The sequence below is a fragment of the Gracilinanus agilis genome, chromosome 2 (assembly GCF_016433145.1).
Source record: "Gracilinanus agilis isolate LMUSP501 chromosome 2, AgileGrace, whole genome shotgun sequence".
In the NCBI taxonomy this organism is placed as follows: Eukaryota; Metazoa; Chordata; class Mammalia; order Didelphimorphia; family Didelphidae; genus Gracilinanus; species Gracilinanus agilis.
This window is the reverse complement of record NC_058131.1, coordinates 30,015,111-30,041,606: the sequence shown is the minus strand read 5'-3', so window position 1 is coordinate 30,041,606 and position 26,496 is coordinate 30,015,111. Positions and strand designations below refer to the sequence as shown.

The 26,496-nt window shown below is 42.7% G+C and overlaps 1 protein-coding gene across 4 annotated transcripts in view; it reads left to right on the top strand.

Moving 5' to 3' along the window:
- The window catches only part of EXOC6B (exocyst complex component 6B), a 643,271-nt gene that overhangs the window by 47,124 nt on the left and 569,651 nt on the right, over positions 1-26,496 (top strand). The window lies entirely within an intron of this gene.

Sequence of the window (26,496 nt, the reverse complement as noted above, 5' to 3'; positions counted from 1 at the left end):
GAGTACGGATTAGTTTTCTTGAAGTGGCGCAGTTCTGCGCGCTCTCAGTGAATTCCTGGATAAAGAGGATCCTGGGAGGTCCGTCCCATTTGGAGTCTAGCGTGTATTCGTGGAATGTTATTGCATGGGACAGCCCAGTCGGCGAGCTCGTCTTCTCTTTGACAGAGGAGACTCTTGCTAAGACTTTATTCTGTGTCCCGGCCCTGGAGGAAGAGCCCAGCTGCCGAGGTCACTGAGGCCAAGCCGAGCCCCCCATTTTAGAGGAGGAAGCGAGGCGCAGACAAATTAAGGCAGATCAGGGACTCAAGCCCAAGCCCTTCGACCCCCAAACCCAGCCCTCTTGGCACCGCTCTATGCTGCCTCCCAAACGGCATTTCCTTTTACTGCATTTACAGTGAACAAGAATAGCTTACATGGTCAGGGAACTTTAAGGCTTGCAGAAAAGTTTTCTAAATGTTGTCTCATTGGATCCTTACAACTTCTTTAGGTGCTATTTTTATTCCCATTTTAGAGGTGAGGAAATGGAGACTGAGCTGAAGTGACTTGCCCAGGGTCACACAGCTAATAAGTGTTATCAAGGTGGAATTGAAGTCACTTCTTACCATTCAGTCCACTAAGAAAGTAATTTCTTATGTTTTGTGTGATAATCCTTGGATGATGAATCATTGAACTTTGGAAAACTTAATGTGTAAATTTGTTATTAAAATAAAATAAAGGTAAAGTATAAAAAATGAAAAAAAGTTAATTTCTGCCATGTCTCACTGCTGCCTCAACCCCGCTTTCTTTCTCAGGTGTCAGTGATTTTGCGAAAGCCTCCCTGCCAGCAAACTCCACTGGTTCCCTTTCACCTTCTCGTACCCACTTAGCCCCTCTCCGTCTAGTCTTCTTATGCGTCCCTGCCCCCACGTGCCTAGTGATGCCGGGACACCGGCTCCCTCCTCCTGCCCACCTTCCACTCCCTTCAGGGCTCAGGGAAATGTCCCCTTCTCGGGGAGGGCCTTCCCGGCCTCCTGGGTGAGCGCCTCCCCTCCGTGGCCCACTTCCAGCTTCTCCTTTGACCATTGTGGTTGGAATGCCGTGTTCTCCATTGGGCCGTGACCGGCGCCTGCCTTTCTTTGCACCTCTGGAGCCCGGCACACAGCAGGTGTTTAATAAATGCTTATTGACTGACTGGCTGCACTGCTGCCTTTCTGCTGCTGTTGTCTCGATTCCTTTTAGGAGTGTTGTGGGGGGTTTCAGGATAAAAAGTGTCACCCTTTCTTTGGAGTAACTAAACTTGAAATATTTGCAGATCCGTTTCCTTTTCTTCATGGGCCCAGTCTGGTTATTTTCCCCAGGACCGTCAGATTCTCTTACCAGAAATCATAGCGATTGCTAGCATGTGTGTGTGTTTTGTAAACCCTCGCCTTCTGTCTTATCCGCTCGAAGACACGAGAGTGGGAAGGGCCGGGCAGTGGGGGTTGAGGGACTTGTCCAGGACGTCCTGTCTCCAGGCCTGGCGCCACCTCACTGTGACACCGGCAGCTCGCCATCTCATCTGGCCTTTACAGCCAGCCTGTGAGGAGGGGCTGCCGTCCCTTTTTAGCAGAGGACGGAGCCAAGCTGACCCAGCTTGCGCAGGGCCTGAGGCTGGTGCTCTCTCCAGTCTGCTGTCCGGGCCTGGGACCCGCTTTCCTTAGGGGGCGACGGGGGCCGAGTCGGGGCTTCATGCTTCCCTTTGCCCTCTCTGAAGAGGTTCCATTTCCCGTGGAAAGGTTTAGTCGTGCCCCTGAGGACCTTATTTGGAAAACACCAGCTTTACGTTCGAGTTCATTTTGCAGAGAGTGACCTTGCTTTAGCCATTTAGTTGGACACAGTTGGAACGTTTTCTCGTTTCCCCAGAATTCAGCTCCTGCGAGGTCTTCGCTCCTCCATGTGTGCATGTGACTGATTATTGTTAGTGAATCGTGGGATGTATCGAGGGAAAAGGGGGACCACACAGCAAGCCCGGAGGACGTCGAGCACAAACTCCTCTTTATCTGATGCTCTTGAACAAAAGTGCTCTTTGCTGACTGAAATGGTGTTCTTTGTTTTGAACCCCTGACCTAATTAATGGGGGGCCTTCAGCCAGGTCTATGGGTACTAAGAGGCCCCAGGGCAGCCCCCCAGCTTCCTCCTCGGCTGGCTCACTGCCTGAAGTGCTGGAAGAGGCCAGAGAGGCCACCAAGAGCAGCCGGGCCTCCGTGGTCCACATGGGTAAGCTAAGACCTCCTTCTAGGAAGTCCCTGAGAGGGGCCAATGGAGTCCATTGTCCAGTGGTCCCAAGCTTTGTGCCCTGTTATGTGTGTGGCTGTTCTTTGATACTTAGAGTCTTGTTTTTGGTCACGATTTATTGTTACTAGTCTGTTAGGTCTAATTACATACATCCTGCATCTCTTCGTGCCCTTCAGGTAACTTATAATTGGGATTGTTTGGAGATTCGTGGGGTTTTATGATCTGAAGCTGTATCCTGGGAGACTGTGACTACTAAAAAAAGAATCGTATTTAAGGAGGAGCGTGTGTGTGCGTGCATTAAAGCCATGCCCCAGTTTCCATCCTTTGTGCTTCCTGCCTTCTGTCCCTGAAAGTACCTGCCAACAGACTGGCAGGCTAGCATGACTGTGCAGGGCAGGCCTGACCGTGGGATCTGGCCCAGAGGGTTAGGCCACCCTGTCTGGTCACTGGGCCTCTCACTTGCCCTAGCAGCTCTCTGAGAATATACGACAGGCCCAACTGAAAAACTCCTTGGTGGTGATTTTTCTGCTCAGAACAACATCTGTTGATTCTTAGGGTCCATCAGACCTCTTTGTGTTAGGGTTTGTTTGGACTTGAAAAAGCGAAGTGTCAGCTGTATGACCCTGGGCAAGTCACTTGACCCCCATTGCCCACCCTTACCACTCTTCTGCCTTGGAGCCGATACTCAGTATTGACTCCAAGACGGAAAGTTAAGGGTTTAAGAAAGAAAGAGAGAGAGAGAAAGAAAGAAAGAAAGGAAGAAAGAAAGAAAGAGAAAGAGAGAAAGAAAGAAAGAGAGAAAGAGAGAAAGAAAGAGAGGGAAAGAAAGAAAGAAAGAAAGGAAGGAAGGAAGGAAGGAAGGAAGGAAGGAAGAAAGAAAGAAAGAAGGAAGTGTGTGTCTGCTTCCAGGTCTCTCTCGGTTTCTCCCTTATTCCATGCCTCATTACCTTTGCTAGGGCTGACTTTGAAGACTGTACCTAGTTGAGGTTCTGAGAAATTCCTCCATTTCTAATGAAGATAGTTCCACAAGGTGGGCTAGGTGCCATGCTGTCGAAACTCAACATGGAGGCTTCAGGGAATTGTTTGGACCTCACTTTAGACCCTACAGGATGGCCTTCACTGATTGCTTTCCTCTAGAAGAAGCCCCAGACGGATTGGGTTCAGTCTCTGCCGCCAAAGGCAGCTGTGATATTTGTCCTATCTGAGCACTTTGAAGAATGGGATGACTGTGCTAGGTGGAAGAGACGGAGCTCCCTCCTCAGCCAGGAGCCTTGTAGGAGAGAGGAAATTGGAGGAACTTTCTCTCTCTTCTTTTCCTTCCATCTGTCTCTTTTGGGTACCTTTAGAATTGTTTCATGACCCTAATTAAACTTCTTTTTTTATTTTTTATTTTAATATTTAACTTTTCCAGTTACATGTGCTAGCAATTTGTAACATATGTTTTCCAAAATTATAAGATCCAAATTGTCTCCCTCCCTTCTCTCTGAAATGGTGAGCAATTTAATCTGGGTTATACATGCATGATTATGCAAAGCATATATCCGTATTTGGTTATGTTGTAAAAGAATACTTATATAAAAATCAAAACCTCAAAATAAAAACACACATAAATGAGATAAAGTGAAAATAATATGCTTTGATCCGCATTCAGATTCCATCAGTTCTTTCTCTGGAGGTGAAGAGCATTTTTTTCCATGTCTTTCATATTGTCCGGAATCATTGTATTGCTGAGTGTAGCCAAGTCTTTTTACAGTTGAACATTGTTAATTATTACCATGTACTATTACCGTGTACAATGTTTTTCTGGTTTTTCTTATTTCTCTCTGTATCAATTCATACAGTCTTTTCAGTTTTTTTCCGAAATCATCTTGATCATCATTTCTTAAAGTGCAATAGTATTCCATTACAATCGTTTATCTCAATTTGTTCAGCCATTCCCTAATTGATGAAATCCCCTCAATTTCCAATTCTTTGCCACCATAAAGATTGCTGCTATAAATATTTTTGTAGAAATGGGTCTTTTCCCCTTTTTTGATCCATTTGGGAAAAAGACCTAGTAGTGGTATTACTGAATCAAAGGTTATGTACAGTTTTGCTTTCCAATATGGTTGGACTAGTTTACAACTCCACCAGCAATGCATTAGTATCCCAATTTTGCCACATTCCCTCCAATATTTAACACTTTCTTTTACTTTCAGATAGGTATGAGGTTGTACCTCAGAATTGTTTTAATTTGCATTTCTTTAATCAATAGTAATCTAGAACATTATTTCGTGATTATAGATAGCTTTGATTTTTTTTTCATTTGAAAACTGCCTGTTCATATCCTTTGACCTTTTGTCAACTGGTCAGTTCTTTATATATTTGAGGAATAAGGCCTTTATCAGAGAAATTTGCTGTAAAATGACCTCTGCCTTCTGTTTTTTTCCCTTTTAATATTGGTTGTGTTGGTTTTGTTTGTATGGAATTTTATAAATTTAACATGATCAAAAATTTCCATTTTACATTTCATAATGTTCTCATTTCTTGTTTGGTCCTAAATTTTTTCCTTAGCCATAGATCTAACTGGTAAACTTTCCCATTCTCCCCATTTTGACCTTATCTTGATGTAGTATATGAAATATTGGTCTATATCTAGTTTTTGCCATCCTGGGAAAACTGGAAAAAAAGGATGGCAGAAACTAGATATAGGCTACTATCTCATATCCTACATCAAGATAAGGTCAGAATGGGTATATAATTTAGACATAAAGGGTGCTACCATATGGAAATCAGGGGAGCATGGAAAAGAACTTGGGGGCACCAAAAGCCCCAGGTCCTTCTCTCTCTAGCCTTCAAAGTTCTTGGTGCTCCTCTCTTCTCCCTCTTCTGTGATGGGTTCTTACCTTCCAGAATGGGGACTATATAATTTTCTTTGGAATTTCCTCTAGTTTGGTGCTCCCTGGAAACACCTGATGAGTAACATGTCTTGTAAAAATCCTTCCTATCTCCTAAAATTAAGTAATCAAGTGCTTCTTTTGACTTTTCTTCTGATCAAATAATCCTACTTCCTCCAGCATTTTCTCATATGACCAGTTTTCTATCCTTTTAATTGTCTCAGAAGTCTTTCCAGTTTTTCCCATTCTTTTTTAAAGTGTTCTGACCTAAAACAGACAAATAAACTTACTGGTGGTTATATGGATCCAGTACAAGAATCAGTGCCTTAATCTGGTTTTAACAGATTCATTGTTGTTTTTTTAGCTTCTTACCCAGTGGCATCATATAGTATTTGACTTAAAAACAAATGCATTTATTTAGAATGCCTTATTCACAAGCTAACACACACACACACACACACACACACACACACACACACACACACACACACTCTGTCTCTTTGTGTCTCTCTCTCTCTCTCTCTCTCTCTCTCTCTCTCTCTCTCTCTCTCTCACACACACACACACACACACACACACACACACACGTTCTTGGAGCAACATTTTAGAAAGTACATTGATAATATGGAGTATTTTGGGAAGAAAACCATCAGGTTGGGGAAAGGACATGAATCCATAGTGGTTNCACACACACACACACACACACACACACACACACACACACACGTTCTTGGAGCAACATTTTAGAAAGTACATTGATAATATGGAGTATTTTGGGAAGAAAACCATCAGGTTGGGGAAAGGACATGAATCCATAGTGGTTCTAGAAGCTCAAGAAGAGAAGAGCTGTTGTGTGGACAAGGATTAGATTTTTGCAAGTGGCACACAGCACAAAATGATGAACAGTGTGTGGAAGTTGCAAAGCAATGCAAAGCAGCAAACTTAAGCTTGATATCAGCAGAATTTTCCTAATAATTAGAGCTTTCCAGAATTGGGATGGGTGGTTTCTAAGATGGTTTCCTTCACTAGAGGGCTCCAGGCTAATGGCAAAGCTCTAGTGGGGAGTTTTACTTCTGATAAGGTGTGGGTTGGACTGGATGGCCATGGTGGGTCCTTAAAATTCTACTCTTCCAGGAAGTGTGTGTGTGTGTGTGTGTGTGTGTGTGTGTGTGTGTGTGTGTGTCTGTGTAGATATCTGCATGTGTATGCATCTCTGTGTGTCTGCATGTGAGTGTATGTCTGCATGTGTGTGACTTGTGTGTGTGAGTGTGTTGCTCCTTAGTTTCCCTCCCTGCTATCCCAGGTGAGAATATTTCTGGTAAGGATCTTGGAGGGAGTTTCCCAAAAGACCTTTGAAGTGATGAGGAGTGGGCTCCAGAGCAGGACCCTGTGGAGAATGAAGGGCTCATATTGGGGTCTTTGGAGCTGGGCCCTGCATCTTGTTAAGATTGCTTTTTCCTGCTTGAAGCACTCAGTAAGGCAGCTAGCCAGCTGGCATGGTAGAGGGAAGGCAGGGAGACTTGAATTTGAATCCTGCACCCTGTGCCCTCTAGCTAGGCTACACCTTCAGTGCCTCGATTTCTTCATTTCTAAGAGAGAGCTAATAAGAACACGGATATCACAGGATTAGTGTGAACTATGTCAAGGATAGCTCTTATATTGTTTTCCAGATAATTCCAATAATGTTGTTGTTATTCTTAATAATTATTATTACTAAGTTCTTGCTATGCAGAGGAATTCTGCTAAGTGCTGGGAGTTCATAGAAAAAGCAAACATTGCCTTGTCCTCAGGGAGTTTACATTATAATATTATTATTGTTGTTCAGTGGTTCAGTGGTAGCTGTCTCTAGCTGACCCCATTGGAGATTTTTTTTGGCAAAGATACCAGAGTGGTTTACCATTTCCTTTTCCAACTCATTTTATAGATGAGGAAAATGAGACTAATAGGGACTAAGTGACTTACTCAAAGTCACATAGTAAGTGTCTGAGACTGAATTTGAACTCCTGATTTCCTGACTCCGAGCCTAGTGCTCTATCTTCTATCTGCCCACACTCCAATGTAGGAGACATGATATACACTCAAAGGTATATACTGTGTACAAGGAAACACAAGCCATCAAGCATTTATTGAGGCCCCCCTGGACAGTCAAGAGATCAGATCAGTCCGTGCTTAACGAAATTAATTCAGGCGATTCACCGGAAGGTCAGTGAAGCTGCTGCTGAAATATGCTGGTCCCGTAATTCTCTGAGAAGACAGGACTCACTGGTGTGGCAGGACTGAAGGCACGAGGAGACGGGGCAGCAGAGGTCAGATAAATGGTGGCAGGGAAGCAGTGAGCAGGGGCTTGGGCAGACTTTGGGAGGCCGTGGAGGACAGAAGGGCCTGGTGTGGTGTGGAGCCGGCAGGACTGAAGCTCAAGCCTCAGATACTTCACAGGTGTGTGAAGTCACATCTCCTCTTTTCTCCTGCCTCCTAGGGCTGCTGCCGGCGTGCAAAGGAGAATATTTGTGACGCACTTAGCCCAGTGGTTGGCATGCAGTAGGCTCCATATGAATATTGATTCCCTTTTCTACTGCCCTCCTTCCCCCTGGATGGTGGAAAATGCTGGGCATACAAAGAAGGGCAAGCTGTGTTGTCTGAGTCTGATGGGGACGTGGCATACAAAATGCTGTGTACACACACGACTCAGACGGGCTAATCTGGAGACAGCCTCAGAGGAAGGGCTCTAAGGAGGATGGGGAAAGGCCTCCTGCCAAGCTGGAACGTTGGCCGATGCTTGAAGGAAGCCAGAAGCCCCTGGGGAGGAGGGGATGTACTCCTGGCATTGTGGGCAGCCTGTAAAAGGGCCCAAAGTCTTTTCTGAGGGCGAGTGGTTGTCAGAAGCCTGGAAGGTGTGTGTGGGGAGGCTGTGATGGCTCTGGGCATCAGACAAGGGATTTTGTAATCCATCCTGGAGGGGGGACTAGTCGGACCCACATTCTGGGAACATCACTTTGACAGCTGATGGGATGGACTGCAATGAAGAGAGACTGAAGGCAACAGAGCCATGAGTGCCTGTCCCAGCTTGGTGGTGAGATGAGAGGACAGAAGGGGGCTTGGGCCCATCGGAGACATGTTACAGAGGTGACAGTGACAGGTATAGGTATGGAGGGGTGACACCCTGGGTTAACTAGGAGGGGAAGTCACGCTTCCTGCACAAGGCACTGTTTGAGGTGGATCTCGACGGAAGCCAGAGGAGAAGAGGCAGAGCATTTCTTGTTGGCACGGAGGATGACAGGAGATGGGATGATGGCAAATAAGCAATATGGCCGGACTTGAGAATCTGTGCAGAGAAGACCAGAAAGACTGGGAAGAATTTTCATGCAAGCACAAGGTTAATAATTGACCAAATAGACGTCTATATACTAATAGATCTTATTGACATAGTGCTTTCTATTGACCAACTTCTTTCCTATTTTCCTTTGGACATTAGTCTCATAATAGCCCTAGGGCATTGGGTAGTTGGTGCACGTATTATCATCCCCATTTTACAGAAGAAAAAACAGACATTCACAAATATGACTTGACTTCACCCAGCCAGAATCTAGCCTAGGTAGGCATTTGGGCTCCAGATCCGATGCCATCTTGCCTTTGATAGCCATCCTTCTGTGTAAATAGAATTAGCTCAAGCCCATTCATAGTTAAAACTCTAGCAACCAGAGATGATGTCATCCCCACCTCCCTTAGTGGGGAGGGGAGACAAGTTACCCACATGTGACAATAAGTAACAAAATCAAGAACAAGGGACGGCCCTTTGGGCAGCCCAAATCAGTGTAGAGGCTGCCATTTGTCCACTTGAATTAGAGGTGGACCCACAGGAAGTGATGAGAGACACTGTCTCTTCAAGTATGTTGGTAACTTACTGTTGGGGGGTTCCTGCTTTGGACTTGGTGCTGAAGGATCTTGGCTGAGACCTCAGGCAGCTTCCCCTCTGAATTGTCATGTGGGGAAGTTAGGCTGACTTCCTTGGCCTACCTTGACATTTCCAGACTCTACCTTAAGTAGGCTTCTTGCCTCTCTGATTGCTAAGGCCTTGTGGCTAGTAGCCTAGTTTAATTAGCCTTTTAACCCTCTCTCTGTCCGGGCCTCTGCCGGCTGGACTAGCCTCTCCCTCTCTCTATTTCCCTGCCTTCTACCTTTCTAACTGTAAATAAAACTACCATAAAACCCATCCTGACTTGGGTCTATTTTAATTATGGAACCAATCTGAATTATTGATTCCCGGTGACCACACCTTAAAATATAGATCTATATAATATCTAATTTTTAAATATTACAATTTAAGGCTAACTGTGGAGAGTCCTTCCTTATAATTGCTAGTGGGATTTTCACCAGCTCCCATTCTTCCTTTTTGTTTCCCTAGAGTGTAAGTTCTTTGTTTAGAGTTTGTGTCTAGATCTCCAGCTCCTAGCACAATGTCTTATATATATAATTAGGTTCTTGAAAAACATTTGTTATTTGTTCTTGATGACTTATTCTACCTACAGCTGGCTGTTGTCCTTAAGCCTCTTCTTCTCTCATTGATACATAGCTGTGGAATTTTTGAGCCAGAAGCATCTACAAGGTCAGCTATTTTAAATGCCAGCTTGTAGTGGCAGAGTTGGGACCGGAGCCCAGTGTTCCTGTCCAACTCACTCATTTTATGCTTTTCTACAGCAAGGCTAAGTTTGCTTTCCTTTCTTCCTTCTCATAATCAATGACTGTGAGCAGGGAGCCTGAAATAATGTAGGGGAAATGGTGGACTTGAAGTACAGAGATCTGGGTTTGAAACCTGCCCCTTACCCTGGTGACCCTGGAGCAACCACTAAATCTTCACTTTTCTTTAGGAAGACCCGAGTTTGGATCCTGTTTCAAATCCTTACTTACTGGGTGGCCCTGGGCACCTCATTTCTCTTTCTTAGATCAATTTCCTCTTTGGCAACATGGGCATTAAAAACAGCATCAACCTCAAGGCTGTTGTGAAATTACATTTTTATGTGAATGCTTTATAAACCTTAAATGTTTGAGATTATCATCATCATTAAAGGCAGCTTGGTATATTGGATAGAGAATCAAGAAGTTAGGAAGACCCAATATTAAACTCTGCCTTCACTGTATATTGCCTTTGGAACTGGGGAACTCCTTCACTCTAACACACTAAGTTGCAAAGAAGGTGTAGACTTGCTTTGGTTGAGGAAATTTCCTCACCAAAGCTACTTATACCAAAGGTTTCCCAGGCCCAGGCCCTATCCAGGTCCTGCCAGATCTGATTATTATTTGAGCTTTGGTTTCTTGATTTGTCTTTTTACCTCCTCAGGTTGTTGAGAGGAAAGTACTTTGTAAATTTTAAAGCACCATAAAATATGAGTTAGTGTAACTATGATTATTGAAACCTTCAGTTCACCAGACTTTGCTCCCAGTTTATCCAAAGACCACGTAACCCCAAACATCAGAAAATAAAGCCCTTGCAGCCATGAAAGGGTACTTCTGAGTTTTGTCTAGGATACAGTGAGGACATGTGATGATTGGCCATACCAGTAGCTCTTGCTCCAGGTAGTGATAGACAGACATCACCCCGGACTTGAGAGACAGCAGCATTAGGTTTCGGGCCTTTCCCTTACCACTTGGTAGCTCTGTGACTCCTGGCAAATCACTTTACCTGTGAGTGTCAGTGGAATCAGGGTAGCTGAGGTCTCTGTTGAGTCTAAATCCTAAGGCCCTGATAAGTCTCCAGTGGAGAGACTGTCTGATCTTACCCCAATGGATTGCTGTGGGCATGGAATCAGGTGATGTGTTTGATTGCTTTGAGAAAATGATAATGCAAGATGGATATGAAATGCTCTCATTATGCAGGCTGGAGAGAGGGCGGGAGCAGACCATTTCTCTAAAAGGTGAGGGAAGGAGACAATTTAACAGATAAGGGTAAGTGGGAAAATTCAATAGTCTAGGCAAGAATATAAGAAGGGAAGATATGAATGCGGGAACCTATAAAGGTGCCCATCATGGCTGCAAAAGGAGTGTAGGAACCCAAGACAAACACCTAAGAGAAAAAGGACATTTTGAAGGCAAAGATGAGAAATCTGTCGTCTCATTCTATATGAGTAAGGTTTAGAGATTTTGTATAATTTATTTTTAATTAATTACTTTATTTTTATAAGTAATTTATTTTGAAAGCATTTTTCCATGGTTACATGATTCCTGTTCTCTCCTTCCTTTCTCTCCCCTCTCTTGGGGCTGATAAGCAATTCCACTGGGTTATACATGTATTATCACTCGAGACCTATTTCCATATTATTCATTTTTATAATAGAGTAGTCTTTTAAAACCAAAACTTCAAATCATATACCCATATAAACAAGTGATAACTCACATGTTTTCATCCACATTTATACTTCAGCAGTTCTCTTGATGTGGAGAGCATTCTTTCTCAATCCCTCAGGATTGTCCTGGATCATTGTGTTGCTATTAGTAGCAAAGTCTATCACATTTCATCTTCCCATAATGTTGTGGTTACTGTGTACTATGTTCTCCTGGTTCTGCTCTCATTTCACTTTGCATCATTTCATGAAAGTCTTACCAGTTTTTATAGAAATCAAGCAGTTCATCATTCCTTATAGCACAATAATATTCGGGACAACCCCTCATTTTCCAGGTTTTTGTGCGACTATAAATATTTTTGTATAAACCTTTTTTTTTTTTTTTAAATCTCTTTGGGGTACAAACTTATTAGTGAATATTGCTGGATCAAAGGGCATGCATTCTTTTAAAGCCCTTTAGACATAATTCCAAATTGCCTTCCAGAATGGTTAGATCAGTTCACAACTCTACCAGCAATGCATTAGTGTCCCAAATTTGCCGCATTCCCTCTAACATTTATTATTTTCCTTTTACTGTCATATCAGCCAATCTGCTAGGGGTGAGGTGGTACCTTAGAGTTGTTTTGATATGCATTTCTCTAATCAGGAGGGATTTAGAACACTTTTTCATGTGATTACTGATAGTTTTGATTTCTTCATCTGAAAACTGCCCATTTGTATACCTTGATCATTTGTCAATTGGGGAATGCCTTGATTTCTTGTATATTTGACCCTTATATATTTGAGAAATTAGACCTTTGTCAGAAAATTTTGTTATAAAATGTTTCCCCTAGTTTGTTGCTTTTAATTTTGGTTGCATTGGTTTTGTTTCTACAAAACCTTTTTAATTTAATGTAATCAAAATTATTCATTTTACATCATGTTCTCTGTCTATTGCTTGGTCTTAAATTCTTCCCTATTGTGAAGACAGGATTAACTCTTCCCTTGCCTATTTTTAGCTAATCAAGTCAAGTACCCCTACTTAACACTAAGTGAGAGAGTTCATGAGTCACTAGAGTAAGCTCACACCTCCAAAGTGTTCACACAAACCCCCCCTCCCACCCCCACTGCTAAGCAAATTGATTGCGATTGGTTCCCATAAAGTGGGGGAGCAACAGGAAGTGACATGGAGAAAATGGCTTTAAAAAGGCCAGTTCGCCAGTTCGAGGATTCAGTCATTCACTCTATGTCAGTGAGCTGGACTGGAGAAGGAGACTCTTTCCCTGGTTCCTGTGTTGGCTTGCGGGGTGAGTGACTGAGATTCCTGCATTGGTTTTGGAGGAGGCTGCGTTGGTGGAACTCTGGCTGGAGCACCACCAGGACCTCTGGCTGAAGATTACTGAGCCCTACCAAGCTAAGCTGGACACCAGAGCAGCACTTAGGGTGGTAGGATAGACAATTCTATATCTTCTTCTTACATTTTTCCACTTTCACTCTTTCTACCTCTTTGTAAATAAAGCTGATAAAAGTTATTTTGACTTAAACTATAATATTTTTAAATTGGCGACCACAATATTACTTTATAACTTTCATATTTAGCATAAAACCTAAATTTAAACTCATACTTTCCCATAGACCTGACAGGTATACTATTCTATCTATGTTCACCTAATTTGCTTATAATTTCACTCTTTATATTTAAGTCCTTTCCCATTTTGAATTTATCTTGATATAGGGTATGAGTTGTTGAGCTAAACCTAATTTTTCCCATACTGTTTTCCAATTTTCCCCACAGTTTTTGTCAAATAGTGGGTTCTTGTCCCAAAAGCTCCGATCTTTAGATTTTTTGAATACTATCTTGCTGAGGTCATTTACCCCTAGTCTATTCCATTGATTTACCCTTCTATCATTTAGCCAGTACCATATTGTTTTGATGATCACTGCATTATAGTACAGTTTAAGGTCTGGTACTACTAGGCCCCCATCCTTCACATTTTTTTCCCCATCAGTTCCCTTGATATTCTTGATCTTCCAGATGAACTTTGTTATAATTTTTCCTAATTCTATAAAAAAATGTTTTTGGTAGTTTGATAGGTATGGCACTGAATAAGTAAATTAATTTAGGTAAGTATTGTCATTTATATTAGCTTGTCCTACCAATGAGCTATTAATGTTTTTCTAATTATTTAGATCTATTTTAATTGTGTGAAAAGTGTTTTGTAGTTGTGTTCACATAATTTCTGTGTTTGTCTTGGCAGATTGATTCCCAAATATTTTATATTGTCTAGAGTGATTTTAAATGGAGTTTTTCTTTCTAATTCTTGCTGCTGAATTTTGTTGAAAACATATAGAAATGCTGATGATTTATGTGGATTAATTTTGTATCCTGCAACTTTGCTAAGATTATTAATTATTTCCACTAGCTTTTTAGTTGATTTTCTAGGATCCTCTAAGTATACCTTCATATCATCTGCAAAGGATACAATATCCAGAATCCATTTACCAACTTACTCTCCTTTCAAGGCTTTATAGCCATGTGCTGCCATATTGGGATTGTCTGCTTGAGAGGTGAGAAGCATGAATATTTTGGACCAGATAATTATTTAGAGAGTACTAAGAGTAATAGATGCATAGATTGAGTTCAAAGACTCAGGTAAGAGCTAATAATAACAGCTTGCACTTTTAAGGTTTGTAGAGTTCTTTCTATGTGTTATTTAAGGATTTAGTTTTCTAATTGCCTACTTTAATCCTGTCAATTTCTTTTTCTTTCTAATGACTACTGCTAGCATTTCTAGTGCAATATTAAATAATAGTGGTGATAATGAGTATTCTTGCTTCACTCCTGATCTTACTGGGAAGGCTTCTCACTTATCCTCATTGCAGATGATACTTGCTGATGGTTTGACAGAAAAAACTCCTGATTATTTTGAGGAAAGGCCCTTTGATTCCTATACTTTCTGATGTTTTCAGTAGGAATGGCTGTTGTATTTTGTCAAAGGCTTTTTCTGCATCCATTGAGATAATTATGTGATTTCTGTAAATTTGATTATTGATATGGTCAATTATGCTGATAGTTTTCTTGCATTCCTGGTATAAATCCCACCTGGTCATAGTGAATAATCCTTTTGATAACTTGTAATCAGATAATAGAGAGCTGATGAAAGAAGTCTTTAAAATGGGTATTCTAGACCCATCTCTCTATTCTCTACGGGTTAGCTTCCGTGCTCTGCCAGAGCAGGTCCACTTCCTCTTGTTGGTCTTCAGGCACTTCGTGAGGAGCTGAGCCTGTAGAATCTGGTGGATGGGTTGGTTATGCTTCGCTTCTGCTTCTGCTCCAGTCTGAGTGGATCTCACTATGTGGACAGATGTCTGCTCAGGAGGCTTGGCTAAGTCCTGGGCTTTCTTCCTTGGGTCAGAGGTTGTCAGCAGTTGTCTGCCTTTGAGAAGGACCTGTGGGAAGCAGGCTCTGAAGATGCCCTTGGCCCCTGCTTGTGTGTGGCAGTGGCCAGAGGAAGGACCCTGGGATCTTGTGTGGACCTTCCCATGTGGATCCTTCCTGAAGTGCTGGTGGTAGCAGTGCAAGGTGGACTCAGGACGTGGGGCCTTTTCATGCGCTTGCCTCTGGCAGTTGGCTTTGGGCTTGTTTTTAATACAATTCATGGTGTCAGCATTCGAAAATTGCCTCCTGGTGGAGGGAGCATATGTGACCTGGGCATTACTAATTGTCATAAAATTTCCTTTTTGGGGGAGGGTCAAATTGGAGATGGGTGGGTAAACAAAATATTTTGTTTACAATGCACTGTAAAGATGATTCATTACAGTTTAATATTAACCAGCTCTGGGGGCCAGAAATTTATCTTGCTTGGTTTTAACTAGTGTTTCTTTCCCACACATGGTGTGAATCAACTGTCCTTCCAACTTGAAAGAGTTTGAGTGCAGAGAGCTCGCTGACGCAGCTTCTTTGTTCTGGGGAATTGTTTCCATTGTGCCTTCAAAAAGGAGGGACATTAAAAGCTTTGGCTCATGGTGAGTTCTCTCCATGTTGGCCTCAGTTGGGGGCTGACTGTTGGCTGGAGCTAGGCTGGCTGGGGGGGACTTCTTCCATTTCCTGGACTTTTTCAAGACTGAGCATTAATTTCTTCAAGCTCTCCCACTTGGTTTTATGTGATTAAAGGCCTTTTTTACATGGAGGCTCATCCCATTCTGCATCCTGTCTCAGAATGGAGAGCTGATTTCTCTCCTCCTCAGAGAGGTTGTATTTTTCTGTTAGGTAAGTGGCTGGTGAGGGCCAGCTGGATGAAAGAGAATGTGGAAGTGGTAGATGGCTCACCATCAGAAAGGAAAGACAAGCGAAGCCTTCCCGCTGTGATATAGCAACCTTCTTGTGACAGCCAGCCTGGGGGTCTGTGACCTCCCCTCAGTGTGCCCCCAAGTGCTAATGAAGGAGAGAGCCTTCAAGCTGTCATGCTCTCCCTGCTGGGTTGGCTGCTCTAGGGCTCACCTCTTACTAGTAGTCGTGCTTCGGGAACTCGGGGCTGCTGGTTAAATAACAGATCGCTTTCTTAACTGAGACATCTCCTGGGCCGGGGCCTGCTGTCTGTCAGTGGGAGACTGTAGAAATAATGGATTGATCCTAGGCCACTAGTTGCTTTATAAACGTTGATGGGATTGACATGTCCTTAATGACTAATTCAAGGGGGGAAGGTAATTGGAGTGAGCTCCTTGGACTGAGGAAGCCTTTGCTGATCCCTTCCTCTGGGGGCTCCCCCCCACCCTGTGTTATTGAACTCTTTGGCCATCCAGCATCCTTTGGGGGGGCACCTGGGATTCTGACCCATCTGTGGTGGAGGTAGGAGGCCTGAGGCTTTTGACTCCCAGACTCTAGTCAGCTGTTATCCTTACTAGCATTTGAATGACAGTAGCTCCACCCGCACTGCCTGGCACATCTCCATACGGGTGGGGGGCTGGTCTTTTGCCACCTTCTGATTGAGAAAAGGCCATCATTCACTCAAGGGTTTTTGCACCAAGTGAGCTTCTCTTGTGGTGGGAGAGGGGCTGATCCCCTGCGAGTACATTTTGTCCTTCACATTGTGGGGGCCGTGTGGAAGAGGCCGGGGATCCCCAGTGTTTGGCAGTCTCCTCCAGGGGGGTTGTCTCAGTCCTGGGAAATGGTATTGGTGAGGTATGGTGGCCATGGCTTCAGGACAGAGTGCTCAGTGACCGAGGCAGAGGAAGTCTGGCTCATTTAAGGAGAGTTTTTGAGTCTGTCTTTTACTTTCTAAAACTGGAATACTGCTTGTTGCTGATTCAATAAGATTCCCTGAATAAATTTTAATTTGTATCCTGTGCCTGGTCTTTGCCGTGAGCATGATGTTTTTGGGGGTCAAGAGGTAGAAATCAGTGTTGTTCCTTTTATCCTTTATTACAAAGCCCACAGGTCACTTAGGTGATGAAATGTTTGTTCTAAGAAGCAGTGGAGGGGCAGGGAGCACGTGCAGGGTGCCCAGGCCTGCCCTTTGCCCTGTGGATTTCTCTTTCTGGGTTCTCCTTCAGGGTTTTGCCATGTTTACCATCACAATCTACAGCTCTTGGCTTCTTCCCTTAGACTCTGTAAGACTGGCCAGACTTCAACTAGGAGGCATTTGGGTTTGCTTCTTTTGATTTTGTTTGTACATGTGCCCTTTTCTGACCTGGGAGTTAGCTGGGCTTTCAGCTAAGCAGTGATGTTCAGGGGCTCTCCTTGTTTCCATTCTTGTAGTCTGTTGTCCACTGTTTAATTTCATGTAGTAAAAAAGGGAAGTTAAAAACAGCCCCAGGCTTCACAGCACCATAACAGATCCCCACCTGGAAGCCATTTTTTTTTAAAGGGCCTTGAGGGACTTCTGTCACCCTCCCCCGGGTCCTGGCAGCCTGGCCTAGGAACCCCAGGCAGGCTTGCTCTCAGTGTTTGCCAGGCCTGGTTGCAATTTAGTCATCCAAAGAGCCCTTTTTTTCTCTCGCTCTAGAGCAGGATGGAACATTATTGCTATAACCAAATGATTCTCAGATCTTGGATTCCAATAGACTTTTGCCATGTACCTTCCAGCTTCTTCTTCCCAGACCATTCCATCTTCTATTTCAAGATTTAGGCTATGGTACAAATTATTTTTTTTGGTCAGTGTATATATATATTCTAAAGAATGGACTGGAATTTGCTTCTGGGTAAATGTTTGTTTTCAACTTCTAGTACTTGCTCTTTGGGAGAGGGCACCTTTCTCACTTTTTTTGAGGCCTTTTCTATGATTTCGTAGGTATAGTTAACGTCTCCTGAGGAAACCCCCCCTGCACCAGTATAGATTGGTTATGCTATACAATTGAGAAGCTGTAGCAATCCAGGTATACGTTAATCTTGATATTATTTTAAGAGTGTTCAAAAAATGACTCTTGTATTGCTTATGACTGATTTCTGTAACCTTGAATTAGAACCTCAACTGTGCCAAATTCCAAGCCCTTCCCTAAGGCTACACTGTGGAAGACTGGTCAGTTATCTCAGTCTCCTTGCCTTACCTTCAATCAATCAGCATTTGTATCAAGACCTCAGGCCTCATGGATTCCTGATCTAGATGTTTGCTCTACCTGTTATTTCAGGTTCACAGTTTGTATCTCCTCATGATTACGTATGTATCAGACCACTTGGCTCTCCCCTTCTCCCCATCTACTGTTGTAACCCCAATAAAAGTAGCTATAGGACAGTTGAGAAAGAAGCTCTTGACCATCAGAGCTCTGAACCATCTAAGCTCTCGACCACCAGAGCTTACTTGCTCTCCGTCTACCTTATCCCAAAACTTTCTATGTCTGTGTGTCTTTATTCTCGCCTTATGTTCTCTTTCCACTAGTTTTTTTTTTATTTTTTTATTTTTTTATTTTTTTTAAACCCTTAACTTCTGTGTATTGACTTATAGGTGGAAGATTGGTAAGGGTAGGCAATGGGGGTCAAGTGACTTGCCCAGGGCCACATAGCTGGGAAGTGTCTGAGGCCGGATTTGAACCCAGGACTTCCTGTCTCTAGGCCTGGCTCTCAATCCACTGAGCTACCCAGCTGCCCCCCTCTTTCCACTAGTTTTTAACCTGCTACCCATTTTCACTCAGTCCTTGGTTCCCCTTTCTGAGTGTCCAACACACTAGGAATCTTCGTGGAGCTGCTGGACGGCTTCAGAAACAAAATGCCTTGTCCTCCGAATCACTAGGATTACGTGTCAGGCCTGTGACGTGGTGGGACTTGGACCTAGGTCTGAAGCCTCTTAGCCTGGCTCTCTAAGACTAGGGGCTGCTTTGGGCAGACTGTCCTTAAAGGTTTAGTTGCAGGTAGGAACCAGGGGCCAAGCTGCTTTTTGTCTTGGGCCTGTTGCTGCTTGGAGCTGTGCTTATTTGTTTGTGGAGGACTGTGCCCTCCTGGGAGCCATCCATCCCTGGAGCTTGCCTCTCTGTTATCCCTCGACTAGTAAGCAGCCAAGTCACACTACAAGGAGGATTTTCTGGAACCCCTGTAAATTACATTTTCTTTTTGTCTTACATAAACCATTCTCAGGGTACAAATGGTAACCGTACCATTGTTTTTGGCCATTGGATATTCAGTGATTACTTAGGTGTTGCTTAGTAGGCCAGGAGCCAAGTAGGATTCTCAATAAATATGGGGGTGGGAACAAACATTTTTAAAATGTTTATTGTGTACCAGTCACTATGTTAAATGCTTAAAAAAGTATGATCTCATTTAGCAGCTTTGTGTGAGTTAGGTGCTTCTATTAGCTTCTTTTTAGAAAGGGAAACCTAAGACAGATACAGGGTAAGAGACTTGTTCAGGGTCACACAGCTTGTAAGTGTTTAAGTCTGAATTTGAACTCAAATCTTTCTTACTCTAGACCCAGTGAGCTACGTAGCTGCCTCTATATGGTATGCCGTTTAGGGTGCATACTTATTTTTGTTAGGTTTTTAACCAGTAGTTCTGTGAAGGTTGATTGATCTGCTTTGGTAAATTCTCATTCAGTATAGCAGTGTAAGTGATGAGTTCCAGTAGCCTTAGTGGGTTGGGTTTCCTGCAGTTTGTGTTTAGTGTTGTCCTGTGGTTTCAGTCTTTGGGTTAATAGATTTGCCCTTTTTGGCTTGGTGGCTTAAAATTAGGGATTTTTCCATTATGCATTTTCTATTTCAATATGTTCTTGTTCCTCTGAAAAGTACCTATTTAACTGAAATAATGAAATGTCTTTCTGCAAAGAAAATGGAAGTTTGTTTTCCAGTATCCTGCCTGGTAAGTCACACTATGGAAGTGTTAGGTGTCAATGGCGAATGAATGGCCTGAGTTGTATTTTCATTTATCCCCAGCTCTGCACATTGAATACGAGTCTGGAAGCCATGGATTGAACTAATAATGCAGCCTCTTCAGCATTTCCGACTTTGTAGGCAGGGCCAGGACTCATTTACTTACTTTTCTCTAAGGATTTAGTGGCACAGCAACAATCCTGGACCTGGCTGGCCCAGCTGCCAGACCTTATGACCAATATTGAAAACTGCCAAGGCAAGAACATCTTATGGCACTCAGCCCCATGAGTGGAGTTAAATCCAAAATGAAGTTGCCCACAAACCCTTCCACCTCCTTGTCAATAGGCAATGATGCCAATAAATTGTTTGAATGTTGTGACATTGTCATGGCATCAGCTAAAGCAGGTGTAATAGCTTTAATTTGGAATTTTCTTGTTTTAATTGGTTTGTTTCCCAGTGGATAGTTGTTGGGGTATTTTCCGTCTTGTGGCTGATCGCTTGTCTCCGCTTTCCTCTTCTTGTAGCTGCTAACTGGAGCCATGTTCTTTGTGGCTCCATGGACCAGGGCGGAGGGAAACTTTCCTGACTTGTTATTCCATCCCCCTTCTCGTGCCCCAGAGACCAGCCTGTGTGAGTGTCATCAGTTCCCTTCCCTCCTGGGAGGGTATCAGCCTGAGCATTCTTGTGGTTGCACGGTGTATGTAGTGAAGCTGATTGGATATCTTGTTGGGGTGTCTATTACTTCAGGGTCCATATGAATGGGAAAAAGTCTTAACAGTTTTTGATCTTGCCTTATGGCATTGAATTTGGCCATAGTGGTTCAGCTTGTCTTTGGGTATTTACATACAGCATGAGCTTTTTTGCATGGCTCTTTGGTGGAAGCTTATTGTTTTGGAGGCCTAATCCGAAGTTGGGTTATCAGCATCTGGGATTTTAAGACCCTTCAAATGACCATTATGTGGAGGGAACATAGAGTTGGGGGTGGTATAAGGTAGAAAGCAGGTAAAAGGGGCTTTAAACTCCTTCTGACCTTCGCAGTGCCTATTTCAACATCATGCAAAGAGCTATTTTTCCATTTTATTTTTAACTTTGGAATAAACAAAAATGCTAATGATGCTTTTATGGAGCTTAATGAGAATAAAATGTTTGTGGATTGCAACCACGACAGGAGTTTAAAAATATATGTATTAAAAAGAAAAGACCAGAAAAACCCTGGAATTTGTTCTACAGATTAATCAAAAACAAAAATAAGGACTTCAGTCTCTTTGTTCTCTGAAAGCTTTCTTGGTCCTGAACTTGTCTACATAAATCTTCAGAAAATATCCAAATTACCGTCACATGAATGGAGAACTGAGCTGTGAGGCAAAGCATAGTATACAGGCAAAGGGTCCCTTTTGGAACTGAATTACCCCAAAATATTTTACCCCAAGGATGAACCCAACTTTCCTGTCTTCCTAATGAAGCCCATCCCAATAACAACCCAAATCTTTTAAGCTTTTTTGCCCCTTCCCAAGAAAATGGCAGGGATAATTGGCTTACATTTGTGTCTTCAGGCTTTTGACCTCCCCAAATCTGTTTTCCCATGGGACAAAATGGAGTGATGTTACTTTTCACCTGCTATTTAGATGTTTCGGGGTAATGGGTAGTTTGCTAAATAATGGAGTCTCAGCCACTTTCTAGAGAAGTGTCTGCTAAAAATAAAGCAATCAGAGTTTTTCTGGCAGTCTTTATGCCTTGGCTGGTGATTGGAGGTTTTCTCTGATTTGCCGTGCTGCCCCGGGTATCATTCATGGGAACTTGGGAACAGCCCATGTAATGGGAGTGGCCCTTTTCTTCACTTGGTGTTTTTTTTTTTTTCTTTTTTTTTTTTTCTGTGTAGTTTGTTTAAAGCTCTTTTCTCTGACAAGGCTGCCTTTAAACAGGCTTTCACCTCTGGATAAACATTTGGTTTGGTCATTTTAAAGTACATTAAATTGTGAAGGGTTTAACTAAAGCAAGTGGTATAATTCTGCAGTCATTTAGTATAGAGAACTCTGAGTGTCATTTTTCAGATGGAAAACATCCTATCATAATCATAGTTTGAAGAATCTGGTCCTGGAATCTAGGCATTGGTGACATGTATAGGAAACCACGAATTTTGGGGATAGGATGTAGTGGGACTACCACCACAGCATCTTTCATGTCAGCATCTTTCTAGCCAGGCACATGCGCCTTCTCTGACTTGCCATACCTGTGATGATTGTGAAGGTCTTTGACCCTCTCCAAAGGGCAGCCAGGATTTAAGGGGCCAGCACATTTTCTTGTTGTTTTTCTGTCATCTCACCTGGCGCAAGGCCCTGGCTCTCTCCCAGACTTTTGACAAGGAGATCTAAACCAGTTGTGTGCATGAGTGCACATTGCGTTTCATGAATGGGCTTACTCACCTGTGGCACACCTGGGCTTTTCAAACACATTTTGACCCTTTCCCCCACTACTCTTCTGCCTGGTTGGAAATTGGAATCCAGAGTTTCGTTTTAAAGGAGTAGTTCTTACTTTGTCTCTGTAATGGCATGTCTTCCTTTCATCCAGCCCAAGTCCGCTTTCAGAAGTGTTTGAAAGACTTGTTGGTGAGTCTTCAGGATTTCTTTGCAGCAGGGTAGTAGTAGTAGTAGGAGGAGGAGGAGAGAGAGAAGGAGCAAGCTTCTGAAGTTTTCCAAAGAATGTTGTAATTGAGTGATCACTAGATGGCAGCCTCTCTCTATTTTAAATGTAATTTGCTAGGGGTATAGGAGGATGCGGGGAAGTTGGGGGCAGTGATTCAGGAAGTGATGCTACCTGGTGACTGTAACAGACAGCAGTAGGGTAGCCAGCCTCATCCATCTGTGCCCTTTCCAAAGTTTAAACCTGATTCTTGCTCGTTGGCATCCTGTGCCTGGACCTGGGTACTTGGTGGCACTGAGCAAGGTTGTAAGTTTTAGGTCAGAGAAGGTTCTAAGCTTTGATTTGGTGGTGTAATACAAATAGTAGACAGGTAGAGAGCGGCATTTGACCCCTTCCTATCTTTGAGGGGAAAACCATAATCCTTCAGAATTTGAAATGTGCTTCCAGGGTGAGGAGGAATTCCTCTAATGACAAGCTTTGTGCCCTTTCTATGTTATCAGTAGCTTGCCTGCCAGAGCTGCTTTGGCTGAAAACCCTTTTTCCTGGAAGCCACGATTCTTGGAAGGCTGTGTATCTGTCTTCTTGGCCAGGATCTTCCTTAGGTGACAGGCACAAAATTTAGTGCCTTCCTTGGACTCAAAACCTTTCCATTTTGATGGAGGGTTGGTTTGTGCCTGTGATTGGTCTGTGGGCCTCCAAGCCAGGGTGTGAACCATTATGAAAAGCCCTTAGGAAAAAAACAACCCTAAAACCTTAGCATGAAAAATAAAACCTTCAAATGCATGGAGTTTTAGTGTGACTTTTCTTCCCCTTTCTTTGTTCTTGTCTTTTGCAACTTGAGAAATTAACTTGGCTTGTCAACACATTATAAGGATCTCCATTCCCCTTTCATGTTTACAGATATTATGGTGTTGAAGTGAATTTGTGGAATCTGAAGAGGCCTGGGGTTGTAGAGTCAGGCAGGAGATGGGGGGGACATGTTAAGAGAAAGGGACTATTTTTTTCTGTTTTGGGGTATATGCGCACATATCATTAAATGTGTATTCTTTTTATACCTTTGACTAAACTGGAAAATGGAAGTAAGTTGTAGATTCAGAAGGAACTTTTTCATATGATCTAGTCTAATCCCATCATTTTACAGATAAAAACTCTCAGGACCTGCCCCCCCACCCCCACCCCCGTCCCTCTTCCCCAATACACGTTTCACACATTTGTCCTATGTTTGTACTAGAACCAGTTCTCCCATAATTAGGTCATTACTTCCTTCTTCTGTCTTTTGATTTTTTTGAGGATAGAGTAAGAGAAGAGAATATCCAAAATGCATTTCCTTCTTCACATTCCTGCCAGACTAATCTTCCTAAAGCATCAATTACCATGTCACGCTCCTTCAGGACCTTCAGGTTCTCTGGATTATATCTGGGATCAGATACAGACTCCTCCACTTGACATTTCTGGCTTTCCCCATTGTGCTTGCAACCTGTCTTTCCATATTCCTTTTACATTTCTCTCCTTAACCCATGTCTGTTCCAGCCAAGCTGGCTTCCTCCTCTTTCCTGGTCTAGGCTGACCCTGTGTAGGCCACGGACCCACATTTCTTCTCCCTTGCGTTTCTGTAGAGTCTGTGGTGGCTTTCAAGGCTCAGCACTATGGGAAAGTGTTGTTGATCTTGCCCTTAGTGGTTAGTTTTCTCTTTCTCTTCCAATGAGCATGTGCTTCCTTACTGGTGTGAGTATATCCATCAATTGCATGTCAGCTCCTTGAGGAGAGGAACTGAATTTTGCATTTCTTTGTATTTCTGGTTCCTTTCATTGAGCCTTGCTTATATGCTTATTAAAAAGTATTTGAAATTAAATAGAATATAGGATCGATATTTTTGTAAATCTTTTTTTCTTGGAGGAAATTTCCTCTCGTCATAGCATATTATATTGTTAATAGCAACCTGTGGAGGGAAAATCTGAAGCTTTTTAGGTGTAAAGAGGTAAAAATTGAACTCAAAATTGTGAGTTTCTGGGGAAGGATGGGCCTGATGATGAACTTGTTGATGTTGGCTCAATATTAAAACATATTACTTGATCTAGAGAATTGACTGTGTTGTTCAAGGCCCCCCCCAGCAGCATATGTCTCCCTAATCTCCAGGCAAGGAGGAATGGAGAGGAAGGTGTGGATGACATATGTCCATATGTAGTAGCATGGATAGCAAGGAATAGAATGGTTGGCCTTGCCTTGGATGCTCAGAAACTGCTCTCTGACCAATGGTGATTCTTTAGTTGTATATTTGATCGAAATTGTTTGTTAACTGGATAATGTGAACTTGGAAAGATTTCTTCCTCCTCTGTGGTTTGGGAAGATTTGAAGTGGAGGGAGATCTGTAATCCACTGTCTTTCCTGGAATAATTTTAAAAAATCCTTTATACTTATAGAGTTGATATATAATTGATAACTTGCAAAGTCATCTATTACATTATCTACATACATTGCCTCGTAGACCCACATAACAGGTGCGAAAGGGTACAATGGGGAAGGAGAGGGAAGGAATAAGCATTTAAATTCGTGCCATGACTGCTTTCATTCCAGTCCTTTCTGATCTCCATGGCCAGTTAAGCTCTGGTTGGTGCTCACCTGGAATGGTAGTCACAGATTTCAACTGGCCTTTTTAGAGCAGTTCAATTCAATGATTGGCAGCTTTAGCCATCCTAGAAAATAATGTGAAATTATTTAAAAAAATACCAAAATTCATTCCCTTTGACTCACTGTTCTTCTTACTGCATATATATTCCAAGAACATCAAAGATAAAAAGAAAAACTCTCTGTCTCAAAATACTTATAGCAATGCTTTTTGTGGTAGTGAAAATCTGGAAAAACCTGGCTCATCAGTTAGAGAATGACTGAACCCATTGTGATACAAGAAGATAATATGGTAATAGAATGAAACAAGATTACTCTGTAGAAGCAACAAGTGGAAGGAATTCAGAGGATCATGGGAAGACTGATGAGGTCCAAGGGTTTTGAGCAAGGAGAACAAAAGTAGGAGACGATTATAAACAGAGTTGCCAGTTAAAGTGGAAGTGGACAGGTCATCAGATGTGATGGGCTTTGTGGACCTGCACTGGCACAAGAAACCAGAGGAGGATACTATTACTAATGTGAACTATTGGTAAGCAAATAATAGTGATAATCATCATCATATTAACTTTGTAGCACGAGAGGAAGTATGGTATGATGGATAAAAGGCTCATCTGGTTTCAAATCTTGCTTCTGACCCATCTTGGCTGTGTGACCCTGGGTGAGTCACTTCAGCTCTGCTGAGGGTCCTTGACTTCTTTCTGAGACTAGAGATTGCACAGTTGACTCACTTTGGTGGGTGAAATTTTCTTAGTTCCTTATGCCAATGTAATCACGGGCCTGCTTCCTAACCCTGACAAAAGGCACTTTACCAATAGGATCTCTTGGGTTCTCACAACAGCTCTGTGTGTGATACATATTGGAGAATCCCTATTTTGCAGATGAGGAAATGAAAAATTAAGTGACTTTCCCAGGTTTACATAGCCAGGAAGGGTTTGAGGGGAGATTTGAAAGGTCTTCCTTGTTCCACCTCTCATACTTCTCCATTGCCCCAAGCATTTCTTTTTGACTTCTCGGATGTGGACGTCTTTGAGGTAAGAGTGGACATGGGGTTGAGGCTTCCGGAGTGCCTGTCATCCCAGCAGATGAGACTCTCTCCTTGTCTTAAAGACCTTTAGAAAAGGCAAAGCAGACCCCTTCCCTCGATCGCTTCATATTGAGCACTCTGACTTTTAGAAAATTCCCCCTTATGGCAGCCTGCACTTTTATTCTTTGTATGCAGATGGAGTGTGTCCTTTTATTCTCATTTTCGTAGTAGAAATTGAAAACACTTAGTTATCACTTTTTCTCCTTGGAATCCATGGTTAATCACTTAATAGCAAATAGCTAGCCATTTATGAAGTGCTTTAAGCTTTACTTTAAAAGTATTCTCCCATTTGATCCTTACTAGAACCCTAGGATGTAGGAGCCATTATCATCTTCATTTTATCCTTCCTTCCTTCCTTCCTTCCTTCCTTCCTTCCTTCCTTCCTTCCTTCCTTCCTTCCTTCCTTCCT